This window comes from Monopterus albus, unplaced genomic scaffold (genome assembly GCF_001952655.1).
Source record: "Monopterus albus unplaced genomic scaffold, M_albus_1.0 scaffold5.1, whole genome shotgun sequence".
NCBI lineage: Eukaryota > Metazoa > Chordata > Actinopteri > Synbranchiformes > Synbranchidae > Monopterus > Monopterus albus.
The window spans coordinates 3,730,006-3,755,359 of NW_018127885.1; the positions used below are offsets into that span (position 1 = coordinate 3,730,006).

The following is a 25,354-nucleotide window of genomic DNA, read 5'->3' on the forward strand; positions in this document are numbered from 1 at the left end:
CATTCCATTGCTGCATCATTATTCGCTCTTCTCCTGGTTTGCACTCGCCCCCAGAAGCAGACTTCGCTGTGACACAAATCAGTGGGTGTTTTATCACATACTGCAATTAGGATGAATCAATTCAGGTGTGAGACTATGTGCAAACAAAAGGAAAGAAAGTAATACAGCAGAGCGTTTCTCGTCTTCATTGACCTAGGCTTTGACAGGGACAGGGGTGAATGTAATATATAGGACCAGCTAATAAAGGATCCTTGCCTCTTACTTACACATCACCTATAGTATATATGATGTTTTGTGAATAAAAACATTCAAAGCCAACTCAGTTTGCTATAAAATGAGCATAACAATGAACTAAAATAGCTGCAGATTCGTTTTCTGGTGAGTTGCGACTGTTTCAGCTATAGTGCTGTATATTACAAATTCTACTGAAATGCCAAAAGACTTTTTTATATATTTTTTCCATAGCTGGATATAAAGGCAAAAGTTCAAATCTTCACACTGACACAATTCGTGCAAAACACAAAGAGTTTTTTGTGCTGGAGATTCACAGCTCATCCACAGGCCCATTGTGAGCCAGAGTAGAGAACGGCTGAGAAGCAAATTTTCTATGAAGTTGAAGTCGTGAATGAGTCCGCCTGTGACTGTGGCTCTGTCATAGCCATAAGTTCCTCTCCAATAGACCCTCTCCTTCCCTGAGTTTTTCCTTCATACAAAGTTGGAAAGACGAGCACAAAGAACTAGGAGTGAAAGCACTGCACGAGCTCTCTTCTATACAGGCTGGTGTGGAAGCCTCACAGAGTCTTTGTCATTCAGCTCCTCCACAGATACAACAGATGCTCTTTTCTAGACAACACATGGACTTACAGCCCCCCCCCCCCATCTTTACAGAAAAAAAATGTTTGTTTTTGTGGAAGTTTTAACACTGTAAATTATATCAGATAGGTCCATCTAAAAAGCCAAAAGTTACCTCTGATAAGTATTTGCTAAAGATTATTGTGGGCCTACAGGTAAAGCAACAGTCGCTTTAGTATCTGTGAGTAGCGGAAGTCACTTCAGAGAATAAGTACTGCAGAAACCACATGATGAAACCCGGGAGGGTAATTATAATCTCAGATCTTACAGTAATGTGAGAGCATGTTTTTCACTTGGATCCTCATGCAAACACTCCAATGCAGCCAGCTACTCATTATTAGCTCCACCAAGGAGGTTATGTTTTTACTGGCGTTTATTGGTTTGTTCATAGTATAACTCAAAAGGCAATGAATGGATTTAGATGATTTTCTTGAGGGGTAGGATATAGCCCAGAGAACAATCCATTAGATTTTGTTGGATCTAGGAATTTTTTTCAAGGATTTCTCACCAGAGCCAATTTCAGTTTTTTTTTCTTTGCATGCAACTCCATCCACAATGGCAGTGGTCATCAAGTGACGGACTGTAAAAAGCCAGGAGGTTTGCGCTCTCTGAGTGCTGTCTACAGGAGTTGGCCTTGGTTTCAGGCATGGCTGGGTCTAAGTCTGAGAGAAGAGAAACAACCCACTTATGTGACTGCTGAATATTATTTATTTTATTACCTTTCCTACATCAATAAGCAGGTCTACAAATATAAACAATATCTCCATTGATAATCACTAGCAGATTTGAGAAGCTCCCTGCATTGAATTATGTTTGTTTACTACTAAATATTAAGAAATGAAAATGGCCAAAAAGCAGCTTGCCAAGGACTCTAAACATGGACAATTTAATAGAGACTAGGGAAAGCAGGCGCCATCTGGAGAGGATACAGCTCTAATGATTGACTGCAATACCAGCAGCAGCACAGAGCCAGAGAACCACTGCTGTGATTACTGCACCAGTTTGTCACACAACAACTGAGGAGGTGGATGGACACGAAACTAAGCAGTACTGGTCCATACCTGATCAGATCAGTTTGTTTAAACCAGTCTTCCAAAGTCTGAAGCAGAATGGCCCTTGAGAACGCAACAGAGTGTGGATGAGAATTCAATTAATGATATACATACAGTAGATGCTTCAATTTTGTAGCTTTTATCGGATTATTACCAGAATAAATGACTGTGTGTGTTCTCATGCATTGTAGAAATGAGGATGCCGATCATGCAGAGTACAGATAAAGGCAGGAGATGTTCTGAAACAGATACACCTGAGCTACCTGGAGCCACAGCCACGATTTCCAACTGTGAGGAGCAAGCTCTTTACAGATGCTTTGAACATGTTCAGTGCAGTAATCATATGGCAATTACTGTACTGTACTGAACATGCACCCATATGATACAGTCCCCTTACATCTGATGCCAGGTTTCTGTTTTTTATTAAATCAATTCATGCTTTATAGTTTTTAAAAACATGCAGTGTTCTCCAGTCAAACAAAAAAAGTGCAACACTTTTTATGCAGTGTGAATGGCAAAACATTCCTGACCTGGTAAAGTGAGAGGAAAAATATAATAAAAAAATAAAGTAACTTAAGTTAAATTATAATGAAAACCAGTAACATATTTATTACAAATATAATTCCTTATTCTTAAAAGTACCAAATCTAAACCATCGCCTCACATTGCTATAGGGTGTTTCATGGCCAGCCCATTAAACTGAGGTCCCACAAAAACATTAATGATTCTCTGGCAGCAAGACATTTTAGACTCTTTCTGCTTTGGCAGTATGCGTGAACAGAAACCGAAATGGTGATGCATGTGCAAAATCTCTGCCTTATTTATACAATCAACAATTACTGTGAGAATAAAAACTGCCATTCTGGGATATAAGGTAGATTAGTATGGCAACGCTAAAGAAAGCACAATAATTGTAAAGAATGACAATTAGATTTTAACAACCTGTGATGCTATTGAAAGTAACCCCAAAGCTCAAATGAAACAGCCAATAAAGCAGCAAGAAAATACTGAGGCTGCAGTAACCTCATAAATACACCAAACTGGCATTTACTTCACCTTATTATCTTGAGCCTCGTGGGCTAGTGTTATTGTGCATTTGAAGCATGCAGTTTGTCAGTGGCATTGAATGATAAGCTGGAAGTAATTCTGACCTCTCAGGACAATTGAAAATAACAGAATTAAAGCACGTGTGCATTGAGAAAATATCGAGTGGCTAAACTACCCAGTCCTGCTGCAATGACACTCCGAGCACAACATCAGCCTTTTATCTCTGTCTGATTTAAAGCAAGGTCAGTTTCCCGCAGGACCACAGTATGTCTACAATCACCGTTAAGTTTTCCTGGAACACACATGGTCCAGTGGTGGCTCCTGTAATAGAAAACAAGGCGATGGTGTTTTGGTTGTTTGTGTATTCTGAAAACCTAGGAACTATCCTTCTGTTCATGTCGAGTCATGTCAAGGTCAGGTGTATTATTTACATCATGTGGATGTTCTTCTACATTTAATGAATGTAGCTCATGTTAGGTCATACAGAGCCCTAACGGTACACAAGAAAGAGAGACTCAATCAATACATCTTTATTATGAAGATGAAACAAACTTAATTTACATCAAACATAAAGCAAATTATTGTACATCTATTTAATAGCCCAGGGCTGTAATCTAAGTAGCACATGGAGCCACAGAGACATCATTCTGCCAGCTGCTATCACCACATTAACATAAAGAGAATATGATTATTCTTATTCTATGAGTGTTAATCTGATTACACTGATGCAAAAATTCATAAGACTGACAAAATTATAGAGAATGTAACAATACAAACATTACAGTATTGCTTCTTATTACATCTCAATTTCACTTAATAGATATAAAAGTAACCATGCCCTCTATTATATTTCCAATTGCCTGCCTTTTAATGCCTTGCAGAAACTATATTCTATTTTTTATCAAGATGTCCTCGTGCTCATTTCCTTGCAGAGAACACCCAAAGGATCTGGAGTCTACGTGCACACAATTTGAATAGTTAATAAGTCAAAGGCTTTCACCTCCATGCTTACCATTTTCTCCAAGTCTTTTATAAATTAATTCATAATTGCTCCTGCAGGATAAAGCACTGACAACGTTATGAACTGACCCTTGGTATTTAAAGTTCACCAGGATTACTATGAACAAAGTGACACATTATAAGTGGCTTGCAAAGTATTATTCATTTATTATTAATAGTGCTAATCGAGTAGTCAAGCAAATGTAAAATAAAAAGGCATCAAATCTGCACTCTAAATTCAGAGCCACTCACCATTAACACTGACTGATTTTTCCCCATTCTCATGAATCTTGTCCCTTGACCCACTCTTTGGTCTACAGGCTTTGCTCCTGGACTACACACTCTGCTGTAATGTAATTTATGGATGCATATACTGACAGAAATTATGAATGGTGCCCTTGTCATGGAGCGGGAGAGGGAAGCTCCTCTTACACTAAAAATACCCAGCAAAGTAGAGCATCCTCCTTTAGCACTGTTTCATAAGAAATCACAGGAGAAGCGGTGCAATACACAAAACCATTTCTTCCTAATCTTACAAGACAGTGGCATTAACTAATACCTACACTACACTTATATGGCAATAGATTAAAAGAAATTGTACTAATTCTGAAATTGTAATGCAGTACTTTAGTTTAGACAACAAATCCCTCAGTCAAGTGAAAAATGCTAAAAGTGAGTATAGATAATACAGTACTTTAGATTAGACAACAAATCCCTCAGTAAAGTGAAAAATGCTAAAAGTGAGTATAGGATGCACTTGGCTCAATTATGTTACTAACAACATTTTATTGGTTTAGGCAGTCCAGTCTTAGAGTCACTACAACAAGTTTTATAACACAGAGAACCATTCAACCGTCCCTCTTCTGTCATTTAGAGATGTGAAGAATGAGCTATCTAATAGATGGAGACAGCAACGGCTACTAGAGGAGGAGAGCTCCACCCAGCAGCTCAGACTTCAGTCAGTCTCTCAGCCCGTCTTTCAGTAATTCACACAACACTGTGACTGCGATTCGACCTGGCGTCTAAGTCAGTCACTCACTGGGAGTGATTAATGGTGGCTGAGACAGATGTTGCCCAACATTTTTAACATATTACATATGCTAATGGGTCATGCCAATAACTTCGAAACAACAAAGGACTCAGCCCACGATGATTTCATTATCAACTACATTTTTAATCATACATCTCTTACACAGCATTTATAGTATGAGGCATGTGGTCCACTAGCCTACATCTGGTTTTGGACTGATAAAGATGCAAGACAAAGTGATGTAATGATGTGAAACAGGGAATGTGTTTGGAGTCAACAGTTCAGTGTTATGACTTTAAAATGTTTGCTAAACTAGAGAGATGACATATTGGTCTTACATGAGATATCAGTTAAAATTGGGAACATATTTTATGACATCATATTTTCCTGACAATTTTTTTACACATTTACCTCATACTTCATAAATTATTTGCAGTAGCTTTATTTTGACAATGATGTGATTGACAAGTAGCTTCGACCACTCAATCCACTGAGGTTTGCCTATTCCACACTTCTCACTACCTACCATATGGATGGTCTGATATCATCATACTTCAGTATGTTAAATCTGGAAACCATTTCTTCCCCACAATAACATTCAGAATATAACTTCAGCACAAATACCATGCACTTCTCAATGATTTACTGTTTATCTCACTTCATTTATCTTATAAAGCGCACCAGAGCTCACACCATCACATAAACCTCAACCACAGTACAGACGATAACAACCAACCTGGCTCCCAATTTTCCACATCAACAAACTACTGTATAAGCTGGATATTGTGCATTTGAGCCTCATGGTATCAGTATACTGTTTCAGGTACAGTGTATTTGACAGCAATGACAACAGTGACAGGAACCCCCCTGAACAGTCTGAGGTGAGTTTTGGGACGCTGGACATGATTTTCAAAGGATTCTCTACCTTCCCTCAAATGCATTTTGCACCTGTAGACATGCATGTAGTCTATCAAATGATGCACTAAACTGGAGGGAAAGTTTGCAACCTGTCTACAATCAGCTCCTTTATGAACATGGCTGGAATGCACAATTCACAGGGGGATACTATATATAATGAAATGTGATGATTGCACATTCTGCTGTATTTGCTGAGGTTCACCTGACTTGCAAGGGTCAGTTTAACACAGAAATGTTTCCATCCCTCAAGAGTAGTTGTGTCCATGAATATAAAATGAATACTGGGGTGATGAAAAGAAATGTGAATGATATCATACATAGATGTTGAAATAAAACTAAAAATATTGGGAACAATATACTGTAAATACATATCCAGAATGACTAACAAATGTATGTAATATCTCACCAGTGCATAGCATGACACAAAAATGGGAGCTAATATATTAATGGCACTGTTTTGACAGGAAATTATTTTATCAGTATTACCCAGTCAACTATATGATTTTAGCATCAACGTTTCAGAACTGCATCATTTAAGTTACTCTAATAGACTTTGTCATCCAGACTCAGGTTTCCTTTTATGACTTTTGTTCTCTCCTTTATCTGCAGAATCTGCAGCACGTGCAAAATGTGTAAGATGGCAAAGCTAATTTACGTTAGAATTTTCATCTGTTAAAATTGACTGTATGTTGTTCAGTGGCAGCACAAGAAATGTACCACATATATAGGCTCCATACACAGCCCACCAAAAATATGAGGTATATTTTAAGAGAGAGCAAAATCAAACCAAAATAAAGAGTGTCCTCCTATAGATTCTTTCAACCATGTCGCTCAAACCAGTAGGGAGACTGGTAATAAGCCTTCTGTTTCCACCCTGTGCTGCACTACAGTGTGTGTGGTGTGATAGCAGGACTATGTGCCAGCAATAGTATGACATAACTGAACTGCTATTTTGGTAAAGCAGATTAAGGAATAGTGAGAAAAGACTCCCCAGATGTGACATCAATTAGTGTAAGAATATGGCAGTGCAAGGCTCACAAAATCATTGCATCACAATAACAAAAGTCACAATTAAGATGCTAGCATTGTTCCTTGTATCTCAACATCAGTCTTAACGCCCCTATCACCCAACAGAATCAAACTGAGGTGGCATTTCCTTATAAAAAGCAACAGCTTGCAAGAGCTCTCTGCTAAACATTACTGTATTGTAACACGTAATCTGACAAAATGTGTGGCAAATGAACAACACAATGTTTTATTAACTGTATAACAAATCATGTGGTAGTTAATGTCCGACTGTAGCACAGGCAAATACAGTACAACATGCAGCGGCAAATGTGGGAGTTTGCATGAAAATTTTAAATCCAACAGACTTCATTGACTTCAACACTGTACTAAAATAGATCACCCTGCAGTGGGCTGTGAGCATGAGTATTTGATGACACTCTCACACCTCTGTCTCTCACAATCAGTAAATTCTGCTTGGAGTGTCAAGTCCTGGAAATCAGGTGACTCCATGTCTGTGCTGCCTCCCCAACACGAAGCATACTTCAGTAGCTGACTGCCTACTACCACTTGCATGCTGATTACAGTATCAAGAGCAGCGGAAAGAAACATACACGGGCTTCACTCCAAAGTGCAATACACTGAGGGACTCTATCAGCACTTTATATTCTCTGGCATGCTGTAGAGGAAGAACCCAGACACACAAAGGCAGAGATTCATTTCAAGCCGTTAGATAAGAGCACCATTAGCAAACATATCACTTAATTGCCAAATGTTGTTCCTATTTATTCTGCACAGGGTCTTGTGTTATTAGATGTACTGTCAGTAAACTTAGTGAAAGGCAACATTTACTGTACCAATATGGTAATCTATAACTGTATCAAATTGTTCTTGGTAACAATAAACTCCCCTGTTGATGGGGAGCAAAACGATGTTGCTGCATGGGAGGGGGTTCAGGAAGTGGCCATGTCGATGGCTCATTGTTTCCAGATCAGCAACTGTGCCCACATTTGCCACGATTGCTGCTGTGCCCACCTTTTCCTGGACATATAAGGCAGGACAGGAGCAGCAGCCACATCCAGTCTGCCCTCAGGCCCACGGCTGCAGCTGCTTACAGGGTCATTTGGATGTGGGGTATGCTCTGCAGTGATTTAAGGATTTCAGCTAAAGTCAGCTTTTAAATGTCAAGCAGCCAAGGTCAGAGAGAGAGAGAGAGAGAGAGAGAGAGAGAGAGAGAGAGAGAGAGAGAGAGAGCGCTTTGACAATGTTAAAGGCTGCTTTATCTGTGTACATACAGTACAAATCCAGTTCTCATCCTGGGCCTCTCAGCTATCCTGTCACAAGTACATGGAGATGTAGAAAAAAAGAGACTGAAGGAGTTGACTTTGATTCACTTTGATAGAGCGTGTCTGAAAAATGAAAACACCTCTCTGTGAAAAGTGTCACTCCAGTTCCACTGCTTTGTTGAGGGTTCTGCAGAGAAACATAATGTAATATTTTGTTTGGAGAGTTGCACTGTGAGAAGGAGGAACTGTCTATGATATTGTCTGTTGGTGAACTGATCTCCACAGTGTAGCGAAGAAGACAGGCAGACACAGAGAGAGAAAGCACGTACTGTAAGTGAGAACCTTTTCCCTTCATTCAATTAACCAGCTTCCCAAAATGATGAATGAATGGTCAACATCTAGAGTGAACAATAAAAGTTGAAAACAAACTGTGCAAGGCCAAGGCAAATGAAAAACGCCATTACTTAGTTAACCTGGGAGTACATTCCAAGTACAGTATCACTGTGTGACTTCTTGCTGCTTTGTTTCTCTCTCAGCGAGGACTAAAAGCACTGAAGAATCAATTGTTTAAACTGGCTGGACAAGGCGTATACAACAATGTTCCCCGAGACAAATACTGGATGCTTCAGAAAGTTCTTTGAGTGGAGGCTATGCGTAGGAGGCCTGCTGAAAAAGTGGGACTCTATTCTGAAGAGTGTTTCAGAGGCATATGTACATGTATATGTTTAACAAGATGTATTTTCTGGTATACTCTACTGCTACAATCCCAGGAGAGGTGCTGTATAAAATGCACTTGGCTACTTAGCAAAGAATATCATGTTGAGAAAAGAGCAAATTCTGGGCTTTTAAATTCAATTAGAAGGTTCACAGGGATGACCGAAAGCTATGACTGTTCTTTGTAAAAAAAAAGGAAGAGAAAAGGTTTGAAGCAAAAACATATAATGTACTTCTTCATTTTGCCATAAGGGTAAAACTGTAGACCCCCGTTTTATTTGGCTTTCTGCATGTAGTGAAATGGCTTGTTGCATTTTTCTATTCCCCATAAATCCAAGCGAGAAAAACTATATTTTCAAGTCTTCTGACACTAGTTTCTTTATTTCATTCTTTCTCTTCCCTCCCCACCCTTCTGCCTAAATTCCCCCCCTAAAAATACGCCCAAGTGATCCTGATTACTAGAAACAAATGTCTCTGGCTTAAATCCACCTCATAAACATCTGGTCAACTACCCACCCAACCACACACAGCATGGATATCCTTAGCATATTGTGCAACAGGGTCAACTGAAAAGAACCATGCGGACTACTTGAAATTCTTTGTGTGCACACTTCCAGCTTGGTGTCACGGGGGACAGAGGGGGGATAAAACTTACAGCTGGACCTGTACTGAGATCGTTAAGTCACGAGCTATAGAGTAGAGAAGACTGAGCTGTACTATTTCATGCTCCACATCTGCTGGTTGCCATAGCAACCCTGATTCTGGGCCATTCCCAGGTCAGGTGGCTTCTGTCATCTCCTTTTCTAAACTGTGCAGTTTGCAAAAGATACCAGTGAATGATAAAGAGCTCCAAATTTCATTAGTGGCTCTTAAGATGTTCAGTAACATTTTTTTTTCCAATGCTTAAACACACTCAGTGTTTAATAAGACAAGATGTAGATTAGCTCAAGTGTATCTGAATCACTTTCCCTAAACTTGGTCTGTAGTTTTTCATGAGGTTAGACAGAAATACTCAGCAGTAAGTGTTCAAGAATTTCGGTAAATATTTTCGACATTTGTTTTTCATGTGCTTCACCATTTACGCTTCAACTGTGCACAGTAAAGTACACAAATCAGGATTGGTTATTTGCCAAATATGTTAGCGTGAAGCACAATAAATGAATCAGAAAAATGAAAAACAAACAACAACAACAAATCACAACAAACAAAAGTTTTACAATTATGAGCTATTCATTATGACAGCATGTGCGCAGTTGACTACCCCAGTGTAGGTTTCATACAAACAGAAGTGTCTGCAGAGTGTCTGCAGAGCCGGATCCCAGTAGCTCAGCCTGCGTGAGAGGTTCTCTGTCTCACTGGGGAACTCCAGAGGAAAGATGCCACAGACCAAGTGCTCCCCAGTTCCTCTCTCTTTAACCTGATTACTGTAATGCACTTGGAGACTGTTGGATGCACAACATCTAATGTGGATGCAGACAACAGACCACACTGACTCATTCACTCACTGGCAGCTGAATGCAAAGTACATCATCAGGCTCAAACCCAGCTTAGCTATAGTAGGTAGCTCACTGGGCATAGAAATATTTAAGGTAATGAATGAGAATAGGTAACTGCAAATTGTTTGATGGTGACAAATGTTTAAAGGGGAACCTCAGAATAGCCAGAAAATGATCTCAGACAAAACATAAATATGTGTGAATAGATGAAAACTGTACATAAAGATGCTCACAGTCACTTATCACTTTCTTGAAGTTAATGCTTTTGTAAACCTTGATTCAAGCACAACACACCTCAGTGCCAATTCAATTCACACTATGCCTCCTGCAAACAGGTGAGAAATGCACAAATTGATGTGTTCACCTTTAGTCTCTCTGCATACAAATAAATTCTAAGGATATTTTATTTGACTCACATAAACTTAAAAGTAGCTGTGCAGTTGACCACTGGTCTATGAAAAACGCCTTTTGGCGACAATCCAAAAAAACACAGACAAGTTGCATGTTAGCTGGAGTTACTCTGCCAGACAGAATGTGTAAAGCTGTTGTTGTAATATATCTGCCTGTTGCTCTCAGGAGTAGCAAAAACGTATGATGAAAAGACTTAAAGTACATTCACAATAACGTATGTACAAACCCATGTACAAATACACAAAAATGAACAGACTCCCTCTAGTTGCAGGCTTACCACATGCCATGACAACCAGGTTATCAGCAAACAAACAACAGGAGAATAATTCATTCCATTAACACGATGGTCTGCAAATTTGGCATTGAAAGTTTAGATGTATTAAGTAACTAGACAAATGGCTCATTCGTGGGTTTGCTGAAAAAATTCATCTTTTGCTCGAAAGCTGCACTTTATATACAAATATTGGGCAATTTCCTACAAGATAAATTGTTTCAAATTTTGAGTTTATTAATGTATTTGTATAAATAATGTCTAAGGAAACTGCAGCAGATGTAATATTCATGCAGTAGTTCCACGAAAACTGAATTAAAAGTATACATATTAAATTGCACACTAACATTCCAAAGAAGGACGAAGATTGCGAACGTAGGGCGCAACTAGTCATTTTCCGAGTTACTGTACTGAACATAACAACTCTGCTGAAGTGACAGTACATGTAAACAGCAGTGTGGGAAGTCCTCTACAATGACTGCATTCATTTTATGGCAAAAAGACCTGTCACAATATGAACATAGTAACAGATAAACAGCATCACACAGAGAATGTATTCAATGGTTTCCTGACCAAAGCATATTTTACAGGGACAGCTATTCCCTGGAATCTCAGTCTGTGACCCTGCCAGAGTACCCTGTCCTTGAAGAGAACACATTTTTAAGGCTAATACTATGCCGTGAAACTGCAATAATTAAGGCAAAAGACCAGTCAGTCTTGGTATGGGTTATATAAAGATACACAGAGTACTTCCTGAAAGGGCTATCAGGGGAAGATGGGGTTTAAGTGATGCTAACAAGCAAAAAGTAGAAATAACCTACAAATCTCTCATTACTGTCCGAGTATGCCACATCCCTTGTACTACACCATTCACTGTCACAGTGCTGCAGGTCTGTTCTCCTTTATTGTCCAGAAGAGGAACAGGAGTTCACATAACAACTGATAACCTCAGGGGATATAAAAGATCCCTGGTGCCTCCACAAAGCCATGAACACACACACACTGCCCCTTAGGCCTGAACTACAGTGGGTAACAAAGGGACACTACCGGCCCATTTGCATTAAAATTGCATTTTGCATCACATTTCTATATCTCAGTGTTTCATAATATTAGCTAACATGCATCTACACTGAATACATAATACATAAATAACTCTTAGAGTGGCTACAGTAGCATGAAAATAAGGCATCTCCCTACCACAATTGTCATGCAAATCTCTGTTTTCTTTATCATATCCTGTTCACAGGAGAACAGCTTTGCAAAATTACTTGAAGTCTCACATCGTTCTGCATGTCAGTTAGTTTTCTGTGATTGATGCTATTCAGCCAAAGAAATTAATTGCATGAAAGTCTTATCACTTCTGTCTGAGAACCAATCAGCCAATGCACATGCTATACAGAAAATGTAGTATACAAAGAAAACAGCATTAGAAAATTTAATGTGCTATTTTCACCACAAAGGCTTATGCTGAAAGAACATATTCTAATATCTTTTTAGTAGCATGGATTTAAGAATACCAATGCTGGGTCAGACTGAAATATCTCAGCTGAATGGACACCCTTCTCAGAATTATAAAGACTTTGCTGAACCCCTGATTTTTCATCTTGTGCCACCAGTATAGGTCAGCAACCGGTTTTTAACGAAATACCTCACAAAGTATTGAATGGATTGTGATAAAATTTAATACAGACATTCTTGCCGCCCTCAGGATGACTTTTATTCACTTTGGTGACTTTAGATCTAGCACCATCATCAGATCAAAATTTCAGAATCAGGATCAGGATCAGGATCAGATCAGTAGTTTGGCTTATCACCAAATATGCACATGCTACATGCTGTGCTGAACTGATGATGAACATGCTAAACATTATACCTGCTAACATCATGCTATCAATGTCACTGTAAGCATGCTAGCATGCTGGTATTAGTATTTACAGCAGCTCACGGCTTTAAAGCCTCACAGTGCCACTCGCATGCCTGCACTCTTGTTGCACAGCATAAAACCCAGTATTAAGTCGTTTAATATTGGTTCACAGAAAACATGTTGCATATTAAACTTCTTGAACAATATGTTTCCTACAGCTCATTCAAAGTCAAGAACTACTGCAGCCTCCAAATACTTCAGATAACTGAATGTAATGTTGATGTTGAAGAATACAAAAGTCTCTGCTCATAGCTTCTGGCTATGGCACAAAACACAAATGGCTTTACATTCATTTCATGCACACTGACAACATAGTGTATCATCATAGTAGTAAATTTACCATATGCATATGGCTGATTGCCTCCTTCAGTGTACCAAGGTCGTTCCCAGTGCTACGTATTGCTGATGGCATAACTGACCTAACTCCTGAAATACTCAGCAGCTTGCCGTGGAGTGTCATGCTATGCGTTCTGAGATTCGCTAATTGCCTCAATGAATTCTGCAACCATAGCACACAACTCATTACTGGTGACACAAACTTCTAATTAGTTAAGTGGAGGCATTTAGCCAGCTGATTATTTCTGCTTTTTGAGTAATTATGATTTCCTTATCTACAGTGAACACTACACCTACACAAATTGTATGTTATCAGTGGCCTATTATTTTTGTCTGATGACATTTGGCAATTTATGATTAATTGGGGAATCTGTGCCATAGCACAGATCAGAACACAAATCATTCACAGTACCACGGAGAGAGTGTGTACCTTAGAATTCCAAGTAAAAACCAAGAATCAGGACATTAAACACAATAAATAAAATTAAAAAAGCTATATCCAGCATATAATGGATGCAATTACCTGCTTTAGCTGAATATTAGCTTATCCATTTCAGTTAACATCCTCATTAAGAGCCTAACAAATGCGTGTGTCTTCATCTACTCTGAAGAACAGCTGGGCATGATCAACTAATCATTTTATGTGTCTCAGTTCTTCCCCATGGGACCCGTCAAGTTAGTAATAAATAGAATTGGGCCCCATGTGAATTTAACTGGCTCCTTAAAATATTATTTTTTACAAATTTTGAATGTTCATGGAAGGGCAGAAATGTGTTCAGGAGTAGCGGGAACAAAACGGTCGACAATTGAGCTGTACTTTATCTGATATTTCAACTTGGAAACTTGTGGGAACACGGGAAAGAATTACATTTTCTATCAGTAATGTTCTGTGAAAATGGTGTCAAGTAGTTGCTTGTAACTCAAGTGAGGCAAAAGAGGCATGATGAATGAATGGAACAACATCAATTCTACAGCGCATAGACAACACAAATTTATTCAATCAAAATATTTGTGTGTTGTTCTCATTCGATGTAACTGTTTTTTTGTGTTTAGAGCAGAGTAGTGGTGGACATCATTCAGACATTCCAGCTGTATATTACATCTGGGAGCTCTTTTGAAAGTAAACACATATTTAAAGCCCTTTAGTGGGATAAAGGTTATAACTACCAAGTAAACACAGTATGGTTCTCAAAGTCAGCAGCACATGCTTACAAGAAAGAAATAAAAGTATCTCTCGCTCATAGAAAATGGCAGTTCCAAAAGAACTTGAAGCATTTGCAATGCTTAAAGCCAGTAATGTGCTAGAAGCATGGAAGTGTAGAGTTTTCAAATACCTACCGTCTTCATTGCCTTAACACATTTCAATGCATCTGCCCCAAACTTGATTGGATGAATAAATCAGAACTGCACTGATGCTTCTAATGTCCCGTCTGCAGTGCGGAACAAGGTGTGTCAACTTATGCGTGTCAAAAATTACATCAAGGGCATTTGGTCCTCAACACTGTTACACTAGAGCACCTTGAGGGGAAATATCGTGTAAAGAAGTTACTCAACTGAGGGAGCCACATATCAAATTATGCCTATTTATATATGTGTGTGTGGCAATATTTCATGCAAAGACTGTATGGCTGCAATTAAAGATCTTTATATTGTGTTATTTGATTACTCAGTTAATTGTTTAATTTATAAAATGTCATAAAAAGGGGGAAATGCCCACAGTTTCCCAAATCCCAGAGTGATGTCAAAATGCTTGTTGGGTTTAAGTAATAGTCAATAACATTTGATTTAGAGCAGTATAAAACAGACAAAACAAGGAAAACAATCCTCACAATTTTCCCTTCACAAATTACTCAACCAACTAATCGATTATTAAAATTGTTGGCAATTAATTTCATATGGATTAACAAATTGATTAATCCACTAATCATTTTGGCATTAGACTGTAACACACTGCAGCCGCCAAACAATGCTCTCTTTGTGTAACATACAGTAACTGACCTTGACAGCTTTCATATCTAAACATTATATTTAATGCTTGTAATAGTGCACCCAAACAAAGGAACAGTCTGTAAAAACGAGGGTATTTCAGATAGGGACCTACGAACCAAGAATTCTGTTTGTTTAAAATGGCACAAATTGTTCATTAATGGTGATATATATCTGTTTTGCTTTGCTTGGCCATTCTACCACTGACAGGAAAGAGAGACTGCAGGCATTGGGTGAGTACATGGGTATGAAGGCAGGCAAGCAATGAATTGTGCCCTCCACTGTTCTACAATAACTGGACAACCCATCCATTTCATTGTTGCCTCTCAGCTGATCTCTGACAGGGGTAGTATCATCTGATTCATTGGCAGAGGTATGTGGGCGAGAAAAGAACCTGCCAACCGCCACATCCAGCCTGGGTTAACAAGACAAAAGCTTACGCTTCAGCGATCTGTAGGAAAAGAGAAAAAGCCTGTGGTACTGAGTGCCATCTCTGCTGCTCTCTCTTAAACCTCTGCATCTAATTGTGAGGCTGAGCACACAGCTGTGACACTCCAGTTGGATACAGACTCTTTAATCTCTCCTTTTATATGACATCGTCATGTAATCTCTATCTAGCTTCCCAGGGAGCAGCCAGAGAGGCAGGAAATGAAATCAATGCTGTCTCTGCACTGGGTGTTACTTCATTAGCTTGGGCACTACAGATGTAGCAGTAAATCTGATTTATCAAATGACGACGACAACAGTGCCACAGACAGACGTGGGATTCATAATAGCAGATGATAGGAACACCCAGTGTCCTATGTTCTACCAATGTTTGACAAAGAACAAGGAAATTATAGTGATTTCCTCCTAATGTACAGTATTCTTTCTTTGCTGCAGAAGTTAGGCATTTAGATCCAGAGTCATTTGTATGATGTCCAATTTTCTAAGCATGCAAATGATTTTCATCTCCTGAATACCATGATGAAAAGTGAAGAAACTAGAAAATGTGTTTGCTATAAATAGAAAACATTAGTTAGGCAAGCCCTCCAGTGACTAATAATCATGAGGTATACATTTCACAAAAATCGATTACAATTTTAGTGCATTAATTTTCATTGCTATCAATGTGTCGTGTGTTGTCATGTGTGGTTTTTCTTCTGTATACACAAATCATCAGTTTCCTAATAGTGGTTATAAATTGCACTGGATGTTGGTGACAATGCTTTAAATCAGCTAGAGTAGTTCATTCACTATTAACCTTCACTATTTATTCATCATAATGTTAAGCTGGAAGATTACAGTAGGACGCCTGGCAGTGTCGACATGAAACAGTGTTGGGCATTAGCACACGCCTCTTCCTTACACCTGCTCCATTATCCTAATTACTTCCCAAAATATTTCTATATTCATATCCTTAGAAAACATCACAGCTTCAGCTTCCAGAACACAGAATCGAAAGAAACACAAGAATTTAACCCAATGAGGTCTAGTAAAACGTGTGGTGTGAGGTCACAAGTACGGTCACTTATCAACTTAAATGTTGGGATCTGCAAGAAAGTCATTAGCCAGCTTCATAAATTGAACTTTACTTTCATTAGGGAGCAGTGTGACTTTGTGGGGAACATCTAGGCAGCAGCTGTGACAGCACCACAGCTTTTATAGGTCAATAGGTTAGGAACCTTCTCCAGTGATGACATCTAACCCTACGGTAGCTATGGGGATGTTATGGAAATGTCAGTGACGGAGGCTACACAGCTGTTTGCGCATAGAAGAACTATCGACATATCTGCCCCTTTCCACTTCTGAAATGGATTCCAAATGATTGCTTGTGCACTCCCTTGAGACTGACATGCTAAGGAGAGGTTGTGTAATTCAATTAGTCCCACAGTTCTGCACCATAGATAGGCAGACAGATCCATCTCATTGAGACATACAGGATTTGCAGGCTTGGTGTGTGTATTGGCAGCACAATATTATGTTTTTGGTTTGAATTAAAAAATAGTTTCACTTGCTAAATGATTGCTGGGGATAAACAAACCCAGGAACATCAAGCAAGCCCTCTTAAAATACCCTTAGCAATCTAGAAAAACCTCTTCTATACAAAGAGTGGCTCAGTGAACATGGTTTGCAAGTTAAGGCTAACGGAGAGCAGAGCAAGCTGCCTTCCATGACAAGCCAGAAACCTTCTAAGCAATGCCTCTGAGCTTGTGCCATGTGTAGAAGACACTATCTGCCAGGAACATAACATACAAATCGCCCTTTCAGAGCACAGCCTCCTTTGCTGTCTCTTTGTCCCTCCTCCCAGTGGGGAATTTATAAAGGTTCACAGTGCCTGACTCTAAAACATTCTAGTAATTTATGAGCACAGAGAAATCAAATCAAACAGTAAATATAGTGCATGTTTCCCAGTATGAGCTCTTAGCTCACAAATAAATGTCAGAGATCTTGACAGTCATTAAATAACAGCATCAATAATCCCACGTGTGGCAGCACTACATTTGATTTTGGATCACGAAAAAGGTTAGAAAGCACGGCTAATGAATTAGACATGGCAGAACCAAATCAGAGGAAATGAAGAACTACCACAGGCAACAAGTTGTACATCAGCAGTGCTGCTCATTAGTACTAGACTGACCCTTGACCTCAGGCTGGCACACACACCTGGCTATGTTATAGGACACCATTCCAGTCAAACTGGGGGGAAAGGATGTTATGTTCACTGTGGGTGGGCTGCACCCTTCTGCTGGCTGCAGGTCCATCAACCTCATGTCTGAGGAAACTGAAGACTCAGTGGAGAGAGAAGCTAACAGCTGCTATATAGTGGACTGAACAGACAGCAATAGTGGCAAGCAATTAACTCCGTATCATTTTAAACTTCTTCATAGCATTCCTTCTGAGCAAGGAAAAGATACTGTACATGTCTGCAACCTCACCGCTTTTCACAGGATTTACTTTCTTAGAAACATTTGCAACAGCACTTCAGAAGCACCACTGATGATTTGTTCATATCTGACAGTATATGTGAAAGTGTTGATGTTTTCGTGATGAAAGTGAATACTGCTTATTGCACAAAAGCATTCTAGTAATGACAGTGGTGAGTATGTGAGACATGATAGCTATTAATTCAATATGCAGTTTAATGAATGTTGCACAGTGTATAAATGAAAAGCCAAACAATGTGGAAGTCTTAGCTCAGTGTTGTAGAATCTTTTGCCCTAAAATATATAGAACATTTGTCATGGTTTAACATATTCCTTGTATTGAGTTCACAGAATAAATAGGGAGTTCATATACTATACGTACTATAGTATGTGCTTCTACATATGATAAAGTAAGAGAAAAATATTCTGATCTGTGCAATCCAGGCCTGTAAATCATCATCAAAAGCCATGGATTTGGGTGCTATGTGACTGCAAAGTGTCCTAAGTGTCCTCAACAATCCAAATCCACAGCATCCTCTTCACCTATGCCAAATGTACTGACAGAGATATGACAAATGCGTCAGTATTTTATGACTACCGAGGTGTCAGCAGCACTTCAGCTGCTGCAGTCACAACTGAACATGTTCAACCTCTTCCTTGAAGAAAGTGGTCAAATTAAAAAAATGTAGCACCGTACTTAAAGGTGCTTTGAGAAGTCCATGTTATACTAAGTGCAAAAGCTTCCTTAAGTCTAACCTTCTTGATTAACCTCTGTTACAGATACTGTAAAATATCTGTATTCATCCAAGGCCAGAATATTCAAGATTTAACATTAGCTATACTGGTAGCACACAGGCCTGCTTTTTTCACTACAGAACTGCCATCTGCCTATACAGCAAAGTACAAAGTCATGGAATCAAAGCTACTAAGTAAGTACTCTGTCCAACTAGGCGCTGCTTCATCTAATTAATATTGCATACTGTTATTAGCAGTCCAGGTATTATCCTTTCACAACACAGCAAATGACCAATCTCTACAGCCTGAGTGCTGGGGAAGCTATCTGAGACAACATGCAAGCACATACAGTACATAGAGCAGGTATATAATGGTTGTCCTCTTTAGGGCATTTCCAAGATGATGTCTCATCTGAGATAAAACAGTCCTTTCAAGGCTGCGTTGTACTGAACAGACAGGGCATCATCAAAATGAAGGCTGCTTGTTTTGCTACTTTACTGATTTTGATTACAGGATTCAGAGCTGTAGATTCAATTTAATGATGCTCCTATAAATTAAATTATTTTTCTACCGAATAACCACTGAGGGAAAAGCGTAGAGAGCATAATGGGAGGGAAACAACCAAACTGATAATGTACACATGATATGCTACTTTTGACAGTACCAACAGCTCCTGTAGAATGGAATCTTTTCCTTTCCTCCCCTTTAGAGCTCAGATGATGTGATGACTCCTATGATGTGCTTTACAGGAGATGCCGGCTTATACACAATATCACACAATATCCAGGAGGTGTAAGCGTCAATAAAGCTTCTCAGCATGTAAAACTAATCCAGCATTATGTCATGAAATATCACTAATGGGTCAAGGGCTATGGGTAATATAATGATGAAAACATGATAAAGAGAGCTTAGAAAATGCTTCAGGAAGATGTTCATTTCTCCCTGACTTCAATGGCTACAGGCACCGTGGCAGGAAACTGAACAGAAACTCAAGCAGCTCATCAGTTCTGATTTGCTAGACAACACATTCTGAAGTAAGCCAGCATTTATATTCATCTCACGTACAGCTGTAAGAACAACAGCACACCAACAAACAAGGTTACACTATGGAACACCAGGGTTTTGTATAATTAAAGCCTGGATTGAATTAAAATCTCCTCCTTTGCTAATGGCTTTGTGCCATCAGGCCAGGTGACCTTATTCCCTCAGCGACCCAACCATCAACCCAGAGGATCAGCATAACAGCATAAGGTTGCTTCAATACATTAATGAGGGCAGATGAATGTACCTGTTATACAGTAACATTAACAGATGTTAGATAATGTTCTCATGAGCTATAGTTTGTTGCGAAAGCCTTGCAAAATGTTTGTCTGATTCCAACAGTGCCCAGTGATTTAGGCTGCATCTTAGAAGAGCTGCACCTTGATCAGTACATCTCTACTGATCACTTGGGTCTTTAGTGACCAAGACATTTTTTGTCAATTCGGTCATTTAAAAGCAGCATTTATTTATTTATTTATTTTCTTTGGGCATATACTGCACAAAGGTATTATAAAAAATTGTCTGCCAATGCTAGAAACTTTATGAGTTTGCATTATGACCATGCCCTTTCACATCCACATAATGACTTTATCCACTGTTTTGACTGTGATTATTGCAGCATAACTGTAAAGGAATAATAACGCTGAACAGAACACAATGGTACACTAAAGTAGATAGGTAGGTATATCAGGGTTGTGCAAACTCTTCCAGGTATGGTTCATCCACCCCAAATGTGATCCAGTTGCAAAATGGTCACTGTAAGAAAAGGGTCTATTTGATAGATTTGATCAACCAGGTATTTCTTTATTGGTAAAGAGGCCTACACAATGGTACACTAAAGTAGGTAGGTAGGTATATCAGGGTTGTGCAAACTCTTCCAGGTATGGTTCATCCACCCCAAATGTGATCCAGTTGCAAAATGGTCACTGTAAGAAAAGGGTTCATGCAGAATATCACTACATATCATGCCATGGACTCCTTTCTTATTCCATCTCCAAAAACAGAGCAACAAATGTAACCCTAGACATCGCCTTTCACTGAGGGTAACCAGAGATTCCCTTTGCCTTTAACACAAGGTCAGTGCTTTGCTGATGAACTACATATACAAGAAAGTAACACAATCACTTATACAGTACAGCATCCAGCTGCTAAATGCACTTCCATCAGACCAAAAAAAAAAAAAAAAAAACACAAAAAGAACCACACTTCAACATGATTGTGTCAGAGCAGTCTACAGTTCTTCTTTGAGATTCAAGGTGCTGACACGACATAACCCTGAGCCAGGAGAGAGAGAGAGAGAGAGAGAGAGAGAGAGTTGGTCAGCAACCCTCGTGGCCTACAGAAAATCAAAGCAGAGGATAGAGGTAATGTCAGTGCTGCTCCTTTCCCCGAGGCTGTCGCAAAAACAGCCTGACAGCTGCTGTGCACACAAAGGACCCGAAGGCCCTCAATTAACCTTGATGTGAAACTACTGCCCCGTCAATTCTCCCTAAAACAAGATCAACAGCACCATTTAGCAGCAAACACATTTTGTTTTCTTTATCTGTTACTGCATCTCGCCTCTGTCCCAGTGCAGCTAACCTTTTCTCTCACTGTCCAAAATCAAGCCTCTCAACCTCTGGACATCCCCCATCACTGACATTGTACACAAACCGAGATGACTTCAAATACAGCTGTTTGATTTTTGTCAGTGAGTTAAGCAGTTGTGTCATAGGTGTAAATAATGTTCATCATGTCAGGAAGCGATTAGTGTTTTAATTGTATGGTGGTGCAGTGCCTGTGATCACTGATGCAGATAAATGGCAAGGGGCTTGATAATTTGGACCTCTACCTCACTGTCACTGTCCTCTGGTTCCTGTTGTGTTCCTGGTCGACCCACTATCACCATGCTGATGAAGGTGGCAAAACTATCAGAGCCTCCAATGCGCTTTTTTGTCATAATGCCTCAAAACAACAAACAGACACAACTTTAAAGGCTGAGAAATATAAATGGAGTACACTAACTTAAGTTCTCAACATACAGGGTGTACTGTATGTAGAGGAGTAATAATTGCGCCTTTTATGGATCATAATGCAGCAATTCAGAAGACAGCGAATGCCCACATTTTCAATCTTCTTTTCAATGTAACTTCAAATACACTTCTCAACAAAGAGAGCATTTCTGACAGCTAAATACTCTGAGCACTACTGCCTACAATAGTGTAAAAAGAAGCTGGGCAGGTTGCAACAAAGTGACTATTCACTGGGCACAAGCAGCCACTGTAACAGAACAAAGACAACCAGGTGATAAAGCATGTTGTTTGTATTCTGTGACCATTAAAATCCTAAGCAGCAGTTTGCACATCAAGAGGGAAAAATACTGAGGTAAGAAGAGTAATCTACATCCTCTCCTCATGGTCCTAGTACCAGATATGCCAGAAACAAAACGGCCTTAGTTCAGCTGTGAACCCTTTTCAGAGGAGACTATATAGCACACGATTTTTAAATAATATAGCTTTTGTCAGATACTTTAGCAAAACACCTCAAAACACACACACACACAAATAAAAAGGTGCTGTATGAGAATATTTATTAAATGAACAACTGACAACCTATTTAATTTGCAAATATCCATATACAAAAGCAGCTAGGCAATCACAAGTAAGCTATTTACTTAAGCTGACAGCTGGTGATCAGAAAGCCCTTAGATCTCCTTTCTTTTATGTCACTCATCCAGTCTGTAACCATCGAGGCTACTGTGTGCATGACAGCGCAGTCAGACCTGTTGTCTTCTACTTCTCACTGGCATCTCATTCAATTTGCTGATGAGAAGTGCCACAGGCTGTGCCACTGCCACGCCTGGACCACGCCGCGCCGGCATCTACTGACCTACTTCTTGAAGCTGCTGCTTATGCATCACTGACACGGCCACATCAGTTTATACCGCATGTACAGTAAATACTTGGTATGCACGGTATCAGCCACCACTGCTGGCTTTCAATGTAGTACCACTTCACCTATTGTTGGTTACATTTAATGCAATCATATTAATAAATGATGTTATATCCTGCAAACAAGATGACAGCTCAGCTGATTTAATCACAAATGGAAAGGCCAAATAATACAGAACTGCTGTCTCAACTGTATTACATTAAACTGCCACATATTACACAATCAACAACTGAGTGACCTGTGGAAACATTGATACTGAACAAGTCAGGTCAGTCTCATGTCACTAAATCTTTAATTATGAGAGATCAACCTTACTTCAAAATCTGAAAGCACACTGGAGCACAATCAAGTGTTGACTTCTGCTTTATAGCTCTTACATATCGACTGTCTGTCACGTTCATCTGTTAAGAAAAATACATTAAAGTATGATTCCAGATTTATGGACCAGCGGGGGAGTGAGAATGGCGGCCAGCTTATACATCTACCTCTTGTTCTACAGAAACTGGAGGCGTGCCAGGCCCTGAAGAGGCTGTGACCAGAGACAGCAGAGAGAAAATACATAGGAGAGATCTATTTCAATGGTAAACACAACACACAAAGGCTGGGTCACAGCAACAGCATGGGGTGTGTTTTAGTTTCCACCTCCTACACAATCATGCATTAAATATGATTCAACAATCACACTCTCCGGTGACTCCTAAAAGCCTTACTTCCCACCCTCTGACTGAACATTTCCTGGGGAATTCCGACCAGGAATCTATTCTTGATGATGGAGCAAATGTAACAGCTGAGAGGAAAATCACTTTCTAATGAGCTAATGAACATGGACGTACAGTTGAGACTTTAGCTTTAGCAATTTCTTGTTCTCAACATTTTGTGGATCAAAATAGTGAAAGCATGGTTTTGTTATAATTTACTGTATGTCACTGTTTGAGGATTGCCTATTTCTCACTGGGCTGCAGAATTTCAATGAACACTGACTAAAAGCCCTTCATGAGAGTGAATTCAAACACTGTGTTTGAGACTTGTGATATCCAGTAAATTAGACGCCAAGCCAAGTGTGTGACCCAAAGTTGTTGTAGCAGAGATACCCTTAATAGCTTCCAATAATACAGAATCACCGTGGTAATGGCCTCTTCAATAGCTGGCAAGGAGTGGGGAAAAAGGCACCATTTAAATGGTGCTTGGTTTTAATTACCACAGCAAGTGGAAATTGCAGTGATTAATATTTCAAAAGCTTAGAACAAAACATATAGAATGTTACACTACTTCTTTTGTTTGAACTTTTAAACTTTTCTGAGGTCATTTGGCACAAGCTCACCTTGGCTTTATAACCTTGGGTCTTGTAAATAGCATCTAGTATTTTGTTTGATGGAACAGTGAGGCTTTATCAGTTGCAACTGGATGATCAATGCTGCACGTGAGCTTGTGACATCAGTGGTGAGATCTAATTATATCGGTTTATTGTGTTGTAGGAAAGTGTACTCACCGTAGATACTGAGTGGGAAAGTTTCTACCTCCATATTAAAGCAAAGAACTGGTATTGTGAAACAACGGGTGTAGCGTACCACTGCTGAGATTCTCACAGCTTCACTATCTTGATAAAATGAGATATCTGAATGTACAATGTTCCACTGTAAACAGTGTGTCCATCCAAAGACACAAAAACATGCATACAGTATAGCGTACGCACACACAATGAGCAAATCGGTTAAGGCTAGTCTAAAGAAAAATACATTAACCCTATGGAGCTCAATTCCATCATATGAAAAATTCATTTTACAAAGAGCTTCCCAGCACTATGTAATTCAGAGATTAATCTTTACTGGTGCATTTTGACAATCAGCCAAACAACAAACCTATGTAATCCTAGAACTTGTGTTTTTAAAAAATATGCTTATGTACTGTACACTAGAGATAGAAATCCTAAAAACAGGAAGCAGTCACGCTTATTAAAATATAGACTACCGATAAAATGCTGAAGACATGAATCAAAACATGTTCACATTAAGGTTAATTGTCAACATTTATGTTAACTTGCATGGCTTTAGAATTACTATTAAGGTACAGTGATGATCTAAGACATCTATCAGTCATACCTGAAGCAGATTTCAGCAAAGCAGCAAACTTGGGGAGGCCTCACATTTCTCACTATCAATATCCAACCTGCAGTTTTTAGCCTGAGACACAATGTACACTGTATAAACAGTACATTTTTCAGACAGATGGATTATGTCAAGCCAGCATACAGATATCCTGCATTTACATTTTAAACATCAGTGACTGAGGGAACCTACGCTGTGTTTAAATGATAGAACTGTGCAACACAAAACATCTTCTAAAATGAAAAACATGTTTGTTTTTTTTATCAGTGGTGACTAAAACACACTACTGATGAGCTCACATACAATTTC

The 25,354-nt window shown here is 39.2% G+C and overlaps 1 protein-coding gene across 1 annotated transcript in view; it reads right to left on the reverse strand.

Annotated features, from left to right (window-relative positions):
• Positions 1-25,354, reverse strand: part of LOC109966589 (talin-2-like) — a 60,928-nt gene that overhangs the window by 33,938 nt on the left and 1,636 nt on the right. The window lies entirely within an intron of this gene.